The 10,207-nt window shown below is 40.2% G+C and overlaps 1 long non-coding RNA gene across 1 annotated transcript; it reads left to right on the top strand.

Annotated features, from left to right (window-relative positions):
* Positions 1 to 449: 449 nt before the first annotated feature.
* On the top strand, positions 450 to 7,627 carry LOC122112147. Its single transcript, XR_006148110.1, has 3 exons — positions 450 to 625; positions 3,006 to 3,054; positions 7,394 to 7,627. It is a non-coding gene; the product is annotated as an uncharacterized LOC122112147 (long non-coding RNA).
* Positions 7,628 to 10,207: the final 2,580 nt, after the last annotated feature.

The raw sequence follows: 10,207 nt of genomic DNA, 5'->3' as shown, positions 1-10,207 counted from the left end.
CCCAGGCCCTGAGTTCAAGCCCAGCGAACACACGAACACACACAGAGAATTTATCCAAGAGCACAGGGCAAGTCAGACCAGGTGGGGAATAAACCAACTCCTTTCCAATTAATTGACCTTGTAAAAGGAAAGCACATGGAGATGTGCTTTTAAAAATGGCTAAGATCATGGGAAGACAGAAGGAGAGTACTAATCCAAGCTAACGTAATCCCAAGAAACGAATAAGGGTCTTCAGCTTTCCCAAGCAGCCAGAGAAAAGGAGAGCTTGAACTCTATTCTGAAAGGGAGGAGCTTGGGGTGGGTGGGGCGGGGAGGGAAGGAGAGCAAAGCAGAACTAACCACGCATGCGCCTGCCCCTGGCGCCGCGGCGCCAGAACAAGCTAAGGGCGGTGAGTTACGACCGCTAGCGGAGACGTCACGACACCTGCCGTAAAGGCCGTCTGTGTGTGCGTGCGCACTGTTTCCCGGGTGCTGGCCGCGGCTGTGAGGGACCTGGCCGTGCCGCGCGGCCCTCACGTCACGATGGTGAAGCTGAGCAAAGAGGCCAAGCAGAGGCTGCAGCAGCTCTTCAAGGGCGGCCAGTTCGCCATCCGCTGGGGCTTTATCCCTCTCGTCATTTACCTGGGTCAGTGCGAGAACCTGCCAGGAGAGCGGAGGTCGGAGGGCTCGCGCGGCTGTGAATTTAGGCTCCCGGGAACCGGAACCGGGCACCCCACGGCGCCCGACGGCGTCTCGTCTCGTGGGGGTGGACGGGACTAGTCGGGTGGTCTTCAGCACCGCACCCGGCTCTTCCCGTTCTGCGTTTGCCTGTGAAAATGGAGGCGCGGGCTGTTTCTCAGGGTGGCTGTGAGGTGTCGGAGCTACGCGGCGGCTGGGGTGGGTTTTCAGGGCGTTTGACCCCCCCCCCCCCCGCGGGTCTAGCGTGGAAAGGAGCCTGGCCTGGGAGTGAGTGCCTTTGAGGCCACGGTCATTGCCACTACAGTAGTTGGATGTTTTTGCCTTCTCACTCGGTTGGGTGATTTTTATTACTGGTCCTTTTCAAATGGGAAGAAGCTGAGCTATAGAAAAGGCATCGTTCGTTGCCAAGGTCACAGGGGACTAAGCCAGGAGGCCTGGGGGGCGGTGTCGAACCCTGGTCCTGGGGCCTCAGGGTCCCTACTCTCAGTCGTATTGCTGAGCTGCAAGCATTTGTCAGTGCCCAGGCAAACTGTCACATAGGGCTGCACACTGGAACTTTATCCTGTTTTTAAGGTTTGCTTTGTTGTTAAATTCAGGCAGTATGGTGAAAGGGAAAGCATAGGTTCTAGCCACAGCTCTGTGAGTTTGAAGATACAATTTGACATTTCAGGAGCTCATAGTTCACACTTCATTTATTTTTTAAGTTTATTGTAAAGGTGATGTACAGAGAAGTTACTGTTACATAGGTGAGGTAATGTGTACCTCTCTTTTTGAACAATATTTCACACTTTATGTGCTGCTTTCAATTCATTTAAAATGTCATACACTGTGTAAAGTTTATTTGGTCTTTACCTTAACAGTCTTGGAGTAGGTTGGACATTCTCTAGGTGATTCTTATTTTCCCTTCAGTTAGTTGCAAGCCAGTACTGATAAAGGGATACTTATGTATGAAGGTCTTTAAAATATCATTTTCCTCCCTTATTTTGAATTCATTAAAAATATATATTACTTTCCCACATTTTGGTGACTTTGTTTAGGTATCAAGGATTAGAGATAATTATGAAAGTTTACTTACACAGGCTGTGGTTTTTTTCCTATTCCTTGCAATCTTGCAGCCCATTATTCCCCCATTATTTTTGGTTTTGGTTTTGACTTTTCTACTCCAGACAGTCTGGAGTATCTGCATACTGGTTCCCTTTCCTAGGACTACCATTATGGTGATTTTCACTCTATTGTCCAAGATGCTAAGGCTGTCTTTACAGTACTTTATCATTGTCTTTTACACTGCGTGTAAAAGTTAATTTTATGTTTAAACTACTCTTCAGGTTGTTTAGCATATTAGTTATCCTGAAAATAGGGTAAAATTTCATAATTTATGGTTTCACAATTTAACAAATCACAGTTCTTGTTTTTTTTTTTTGTTTTTTGATAGGGTCTTGCTGTATAGCCTAGACTGGCTTTAAAAGTTCTTCCTGGCTCCTTAATACTAGCCACCACACCTAACCATTCCTAATTCTTGACATTCTTAACCTGTTACTTTAGCATATACAGTTACATATACATTATCACATTTAAAAGTATATTTTGAACAGTAAAAGGTTTATTCATACTTGAGATGAAAGCTAATTTAATTTAGTTGATTAATAATCATTGAATTACTCCACTCCTTTTTACCACTAGCCTTTGCTTTATAAAAAGAGTGTTTTGAAGAGTTAGAGATCCTCAATTGTGCTTTCAAAAGTATTTGTGTTCCTCATGTCTTCCAGTGTGATTTGAGATTTGTGTTAATATATTTCTAGCTAACAACTAATAATGAAAAGTACAGCAAGCTAAGTACTACTGTGTTAATTTCGTTTATAGAAGAAGATAGCTTGTGCCTTCTGCTGATTAGTCTTGGAGATTTTCATACTGTAGTGAAAGATTTTTTAGGGCGGGGAGAAGAGGATCAGTCCTAGGGCTTGAACTCTGGGCTTGGGCACTGTCCCTGTGCTCTTTAGCTCAAGACCAGCCCTCTACCGCTTGAGCTACAGCACCACTTCTGGTTTTCTTGTGGTTTATTGGAGATAAGAAAAAAGTCAGCCCGAGCTGACTTTGAACCATGATCCTCAGATCTCAGCCTCCTGAGTAATTAAGATTACAGGCGTGAGCCACTGGTACCCAGCTTGTAGTGAAGATTTGAATCTGTTTTGTAGCACAGATTAATCTAGATGGTATTGGTTGATATGATGTCATTTTAGCTGTACTAGATTAGATTAAACAGAAAGCCTCTCATTTTTTTGTCTTCTGGTATTTCAATGAATTTCTTTTTTTTTTTTTTTTTTTTTTAGGATTTAAAAGGGGTGCAGATCCTGGAATGCCTGAACCAACAGTTTTAAGGTACTGCTCTTACTAATAAATATTTCAGGGCAATGTTTATGTAAGTGTTAAGTCATTGGGAAGCAAAACAATAACAATGGTAGCTGCTGAATGGACTGTTACAAATCATTGTGGTCTTGGGCTGTTGGAAAAACTTTGTGGACAAGTTTATCATGTTACCAGGTACGTACTTATTCATTCCAAATTTTTATTATTATAATCATAGTAAAACATATTTTAGAAGAAAGATAACTAATTTATTATCCTAGTACATCACAAGATGAACTGTTTAATTTTTACATTCACATCTTATCCTTTTTCAGATAAATACAGCCTTTTGTGTTGTTCTAACAAGGGCACATAGGATTTTCAGTTTTTCTCACCTAAAATTAGACTTTTTATTCTTTTTGTTTTCCAGTGCCCATTAGTTTGATTTTTCAACTTTTCAGTATTTTACATGACAATACATTTATTTATTTGTTACTTACTTATATGCCAGGACTGGGGCTTAAACTCATGGCCTCATGCTCTTACTTGGCTTATTTCCTACAAGGCTAGTGATCTACCACTTGAGCCAAGCCCCTTGTTTTACAACATTGTAATGTACGTAGATTTCTATAGAGTTTTAATTCCTTACAGAAAATTTTTTTTTTCTTTTTTCTCTTTTAATTGCCAGTTCTGGGGCTTGCACTCAGAGCTAGCATTCTATCAATTGAGCCACAGTGCCACTTCCAGCTTTTTCTGCTTATGTGGTACTGAGGAATCGAATCCAGGGCCTTATGTATGCAAGGCAAGCACTCTACCACTGAGCCACCTTCCCAGCATCTCCTTATAATTAATTTAAAGAAATTAGTAAATTCATAATATACAAAATATACTAACATTCATAATCTGAAAATGAAGTCACATTTTTTTCCCCAGAAGCAACCGTTGCTGGTGTTGGACAAGCAGTTTCAGAAACTTCATACACACTGTGTATATATACGCATGTATATATATATATATGTATATATATACATATATATATATATATATATGTATATATATACTTGTCTGCTAGTTTTCCATTATTTTGACAAAGTGAGATAACCAAACTAACTTGGCTCATGGCTTTAGTGACTTCAGTCTATGGTTACTTGGTCCTGTGGATTTGAGCCTGTGGTGGCATAGTCCAAAATAGCAGGAGCATGTAGTAGAGGAGGCCTGTTCACTTCATGGTAGCAGGGAAATAAAGAAAGTGGAGGGCAGGGTATGCCCCCAGTGGTATGACTTCATTCTATAAGGCTCTACCTCTTAAAGGTTTTCCCATCTCCCTATAGCTTTACAGGCTGCATAACCAAGCCCACATAAGCTTTTGAGTGGTATTCTGAATCTAAAATAGAGCACGGTGTCAAAATTACGTATACATGTATATGTATGATATATGTATATAATATATATATATATATATATATATATAAATGAAACTAGAATCTCAAGCAAATTTGCTTCAGAAAAAGGACTGATATTCCTGGTGCTGTGAGAGCCCTGACTGCTGCTTGGGATTTCAGCTTGACCCTCCGTTTTAAGACATCTCTTGTAGACTTCACTGATACTCTAGGCTTTAGTTTTTTTCAAAACCTCTGTTAAGTCACTTTATTCTGTTGTGGGCATTAAAGAACTATACAGATTGAGTATTATCCAAAATGCTTAGGACCAGAAGTGTTTGCTATTTCAGATATTCATATTGTGGATAGGGAAAACCTATAGTAATATTCATAGTCACTTAAAATGTGTATTCTATTGTTTCAGATTCTTTAAGTACATTATGCATAGTTGTTACTTCAGTCCTTCAGAGCAAGACACTGTGGATGGTGGAATACTTCTTTCTCTAAGCCAGTCTTTCCACCTACTGGGTCACATGGTCTGACTTGTTACTTAGCACCATGTAACTGTTCTCTCCTTTTTTGGGAAGAAGTTTTCCTTTCAAAGAGTAGTACCATGTGTGTCTTAGCTTGTCTAGGTTTGTGGTTATTCAGTTTTCCCTAATAAAAATCTCTAACAAGTGAGGCATTCTTTCTTTACCTCTCTCTCTCTGTTTAACATTTTATTTTTTTGAGAGGTTGAACTGGGAGTCTATTAGAAAGCCGGTGACTATGAACAGACTCACGTACCCCCCAAAAACATGCAACATGTAGTGCAGTTAATGCTGTTAGTTAATGCTGAGCAGTGAAGGTATCGAAAAAGAGCAGAAAAGAAATCGCAACAAACCAGATCAACTCTAATAGAGTTGTGACCTGACAAGAGTCAGGAGACAGGAGGAGAATCAACAGACATGAGACGTGGTATGAGACGTGGTGGCAGAGGTGGAGGGGTCATGGTCAGAGGGCAAGGTCACATGGAGCTCCAGAGTGCAATGAGTTTATGGTACAGACCTGGCAGGTCTGGGAACCTATTGTCCAAGTCCCTGCCCATCTGCTTCTAGGAGTTTAGGTGTCTATCACCTGGGGTTGGGCATGGGGAAGTGGATTCCACCTCCAGAGCCCTGGGAAAGTCTCCATCATCCACCAAAATGCCAACATGGCACCAGTTAGACTCAGTATCTATCCATATGTCAGTAAGAACTCTGCACAATCTCTGCATAAGCAGAGATTAACATTTTATTGCATGGCTTAAAACTGTCCTCTGGGGAAAACAGCATGCTATGTAATAGTACATGCTAATCCCAGCATGTGCCTTTGCCCATTTGGCTTAATGTCCAGAATGCTCTTTTCCCTATTTCCATCTGAGGAAACCTTTTTCAGGAAAGCCCTCAATGTTAGCTCTTTGCTAAATGTCTTCTACTTCTGGCTTAAACTGATTGCATTTCTATGTTCCCATAGTATTCTTTCACATATGCCATTCTGCCTTGTATTATGCTTGCTGCTTATGTACATTACATTTTTTTTTTTCCTGCTAAGGCCTAACTTAGCTGCTCAACAAATGTTTAATTAACTAAATGATTCCAACCCTTGGTCTTTGTGTCTTGGGGAATCTCAGACGCAGGGGTGGGGATGGAATAGCTGCTATTCTTGGAGAAACTTTGGACCTTCAGAGTTACAGAAAGATGAGATAACTGCCTGAAAGTTTTATTTCTCCACCTTACTGTCTTTTCAGTGCTTCCTCTTTTCTTGTGCTGACTTTCTCAATCTGAGTCATATAGGGTGTGTTCTAATTTCCTTCCTTCCTTCCTTCCAAGGTATACTTGCATTTTAGGAAAGAATTGATTTCCTGCAAGGGTTGTCTAGTTACACAATTTCATATTCTTTGCTGGCTGCATTGGGGAGACTGGAGAGGTGTTGCTTGGTTGCCCACTCGTATCCTGAAAGTAACAGAATTAATATAAAATTTAATGTTAATATAAATTTTATTGCTTATACTCAAATTTATTATTACTCTTGGAGGTACTGGGGTTTGAACTCAGGGCCTTGTACTTGCTAGGCAGGTGCTCTTCCAGTTTGGTCTCTTTTTCCTGGGGTTATCCTGGAATGTGATCCTCCTATATGTACTCCTGTATATCTGGAATGACAGGTGTGCATCACTGCTCCCAGCTTTTTTATGGTTGATATGGAGACTTACAAACTTTTGCCTGGGTTGGGCCTGAACTACAGAATTAGGTGAAGTAGGAATGGAGGCTAATTTCTCCTGGGAATGTGAATAGGCCAAGGTATTCAGAGTACTCAGGTTTCATATAATCATTTCACGGTCTGCATTTCCACAGTTTTTTTTTTTTGTTGTTGTTGTTGTTGGACATGGGGACTGCACTCTGGGCCTAGCGGCTGTCCCTCAGCTCTTCAGCTCAAGGCTAGCACCCTATCACTTAAGTCACAGCACCACTTCCAGCTTTTTTCTGCTTATGTGGTGCTGAGGAATTGAACCCAGGGCCTCATGCATGCAAGGGAAGTACTCTACCACTGAGCCAGCTTTCCAGCCCAATTTTCACAGCTTTAATGCAGGAATCTTAACTGGGAGTTAAGTGGGTTTATTATTTTAGTATTGATGCTGAATCTCGTGATGAAGCTTTATTATCTGAACTCCTCCATTATTCTAGTCAATAGGGTTATGCATCATTTGCCTTTTTACTGATATCGTTTTATATATCAACATACACTTTCCTTTTTGTTTCTAATAGGTAATCTCACGCAAAAGTAACACAACTATTTCTTTAAATGCTGTTTGGAATGTTTGAATATTTTGTTTTGTTATTTAATTCTTGTCTTCAGAATTGCATTTGACAGATGAACAAACACATAAGTATACAAAATACTTGAATTCTTCAGCTGTGTTTATGCAATTTTGTTTCAGGGTTTAATGTATTTTTTCCTCTTCACAAACCTTTTAGCCTACTTTGGGGATAAAGGACTATTTGGTCATCTGGACTTGGAAGCAATCCTGAACAGAAACACCATGGAAGGTGTGTGCTCTGGATGGGATAAGACATGGGACATCGTTCAGGTGGCCAGTCTTCATTTGGATGGCACAGGGCTCTTCTCAGATGCATCTGTGAAGGAGTGGAACCTCTACTGACTTATTTATCATACATAGACTATCAAAATAAATATTTTCAACAATGTTATGTCTTGAGTCTTTTCTGAATTAAGCGTACTAAGACCATCAGGTAAAAATAAAGCCTTTTGCTACGTTTTCAGAACAAGTAGTGTATGTATGTGCCTTGATGCTGTTGCCTTTTTTTTTTTTTTTTTAATTTTATTTTATTTTATTTGTGAACATACTGTACACAGGGGTTACAATTACATGGGCAGGATAATGCATATATTTCTTACCAAGCATTGCAGCCTCCTCCTTTGTTTACCCTTCACCTCCCTTCCCAGCCTCCCCCCTCCTCCCCCAATCCCAATCCTTCTCCTTCCTCCCTCTCCCCCCCCCCCCCCCCACCGACTTTGTAAAGCTCGTTTTGGACATGACAACTTGTACTTCTCATTGTTGCAACAGGTCCACCTGTATCCTTAAACAACTGGTTTTTCCCCATCTCCTCCACAAGTTATACTGACATCAAATATAGTGAAAGCAAGGGTTATAGTATGGGGGAGGGACATACAAAGCAACAAAGAGATAATCTTATAAATGCGTTAGAAACACATGCATGAAAGAAAAAAACATTAAAATACATATCTAAGGGTTCATTTTCCTGACATCACATTATCTGACCTTTTCCGCTTGACTCATACATATACTAGATATTGCAAATAAGGGAAACCATGGGACCTATGTTTCTTTGGGCCTGGCTTACTTCACTTAATATAATTTTTTCCAAGTTTTTCCATTTCCTAACAAATGGGGCAATGTCATTCTTTCTGATGGAGGCATAGAATTCCATTGTGTATATATACCACATTTTCTTGATCCATTCATCTACTGAGGGGCATCTGGGTTGGTTCCATATCTTAGCTATGGTAAATAATGCTGCAGTAAACATAGTTGTGCTAGTAGCTTTAGTGTGGTCTTGTTTGTAAACATTTGGGTAAATGCCCAAAAGTGGGATTGCTGGGTCATAGGGGAGTTCTATGTGAAGTCTTTTGAGGAACCTCCATACTGCTTTCCAAAGTGGTTGAACAAGTTTACATTCCCACCAACAATGAAGTAAGGGTCCTTTCTGTCCACATCCCCTCCAGCATCTCTTGTTGTTAGAGTTCTTGATTTTTGCCATTCTAACTGGAGTGAGGTGATATCTCAATGTTGTTTTGATTTGCATTTCTTTTATGGCTAGGGATGTTGAACATTTCTTCATGTGTCTATTGGCCATCCTTTCTTCTTCAGAGAAGTTTCTTTCGCCCACTTATTTATTGGGCAGTTGTTTCTTTGAGGATTTGTTGTTGGGGGGTTTAATTTTTTGAGTTCCAAGTATATTTTAGATATGAGACCCTTGTCCGTTGTATGGCTAGTAAAGATCTTCTCCCAATCCGTGGGCTTTCTATTGATCTTGCTAGCTATGTCATTTGCCCTGCAGAAGCTCTGCAACTTTATGCAATCCCATTTGTCCAACCTTTCTTTGATTTGTTGTGTTTCCGGGTCTCTATTCAGAAAATTTCGGCCTGAGCCAAGGAGACCTAGGGTTTCTCCTATTCCATCCTGTAATGTTTTCAGAGTGTCTGCTTTGACTTCAAGGTCTTTGATCCATTTGGAGTTGATTCTGGTGCAGGGTGAAACATAAGGATCTAGCTTTAGTTTTCTACATGTACTTAACCAATTTTGCCAGCACCATTTACTGAAGAGGCTGTCTTTCTTCCATTCTATTGTTTTAGCTCCCTTATCGAAGATGAGATGGCTATAGGTCTGTAGGTTCATTTATGGGTTTTCAATTCTATTCCATTGGTCCTGAGGTCTGTTCTTATGCCAATACCAAGCTGTTTTGATTACTATGGCTTTATAGTAGAGTTTGAAATTTGGTATTGCTATTCCTCCAGCAGTGTTCTTTCCGTTGAGGAGCGTTTTTGCTATTCGGGGTCTTTTATTGTTCCATATGAATTTTTGGATTGCCTCTTCTATTTCCTTGAAGAATGAGGTTGGAATTTTGATAGGTATTGCATTGAATTTGTAGATAGCCTTGGGAAGTATTGCCATTTTCATGATGTTAATCTTTCCAATCCAGGAGCATGGGAGGTTTTGCCATTTTTTAAGTTCTGTGTTGATTTCCTTTTTCAAGATTTTATAGTTTTCATCATAGAGGTCCTTCACTTCTTTGGTTAAGTTAATTCCTAGGTATTTTATTTTTTGTGGGGCTATTACAAATGGAGTTGCTTTCCTAATTTCAGCCACACTTTTCTCATTGTTGGCATACAGAAAAGCCATTGATTTTTGGGGGTTAATTTTATAATCTGCTACTTTGCCAAAGTTTTGAATCAGCTTGAGTAATTTGGGAGTGGAGTCTATGGGATTCTTTAAATACAAGATCATGTCATCTGTAAAGAGGGAGAGTTTTATTTCTTCTTTCCCTATTTGGATCCCCTTTATGTCTGCATCTTGTCTTATTGCTGTAGCTAGGCATTCTAATACTAGGTTGAAGAGAAGTGTAGAGAGTGGGCATCCTTGTCTTGTTCCTGAGTTAAGAGGAAATGGCTTTAGTTTTTCACCATTGAGTATAATGCTGGCTGTAGGTTTGTCATATACTGCCTTTATTGTATTGAGGAATGTTCCA

The sequence above is a fragment of the Dipodomys spectabilis genome, unplaced genomic scaffold, assembly GCF_019054845.1.
Source record: "Dipodomys spectabilis isolate Male_0828 unplaced genomic scaffold, ASM1905484v1 ptg000092l, whole genome shotgun sequence".
NCBI classification, from domain to species: domain Eukaryota; kingdom Metazoa; phylum Chordata; class Mammalia; order Rodentia; family Heteromyidae; genus Dipodomys; species Dipodomys spectabilis.
The sequence above is the reverse complement of the archived record's forward strand: the minus strand, read 5'-3'. Positions and strand labels throughout refer to the sequence as shown.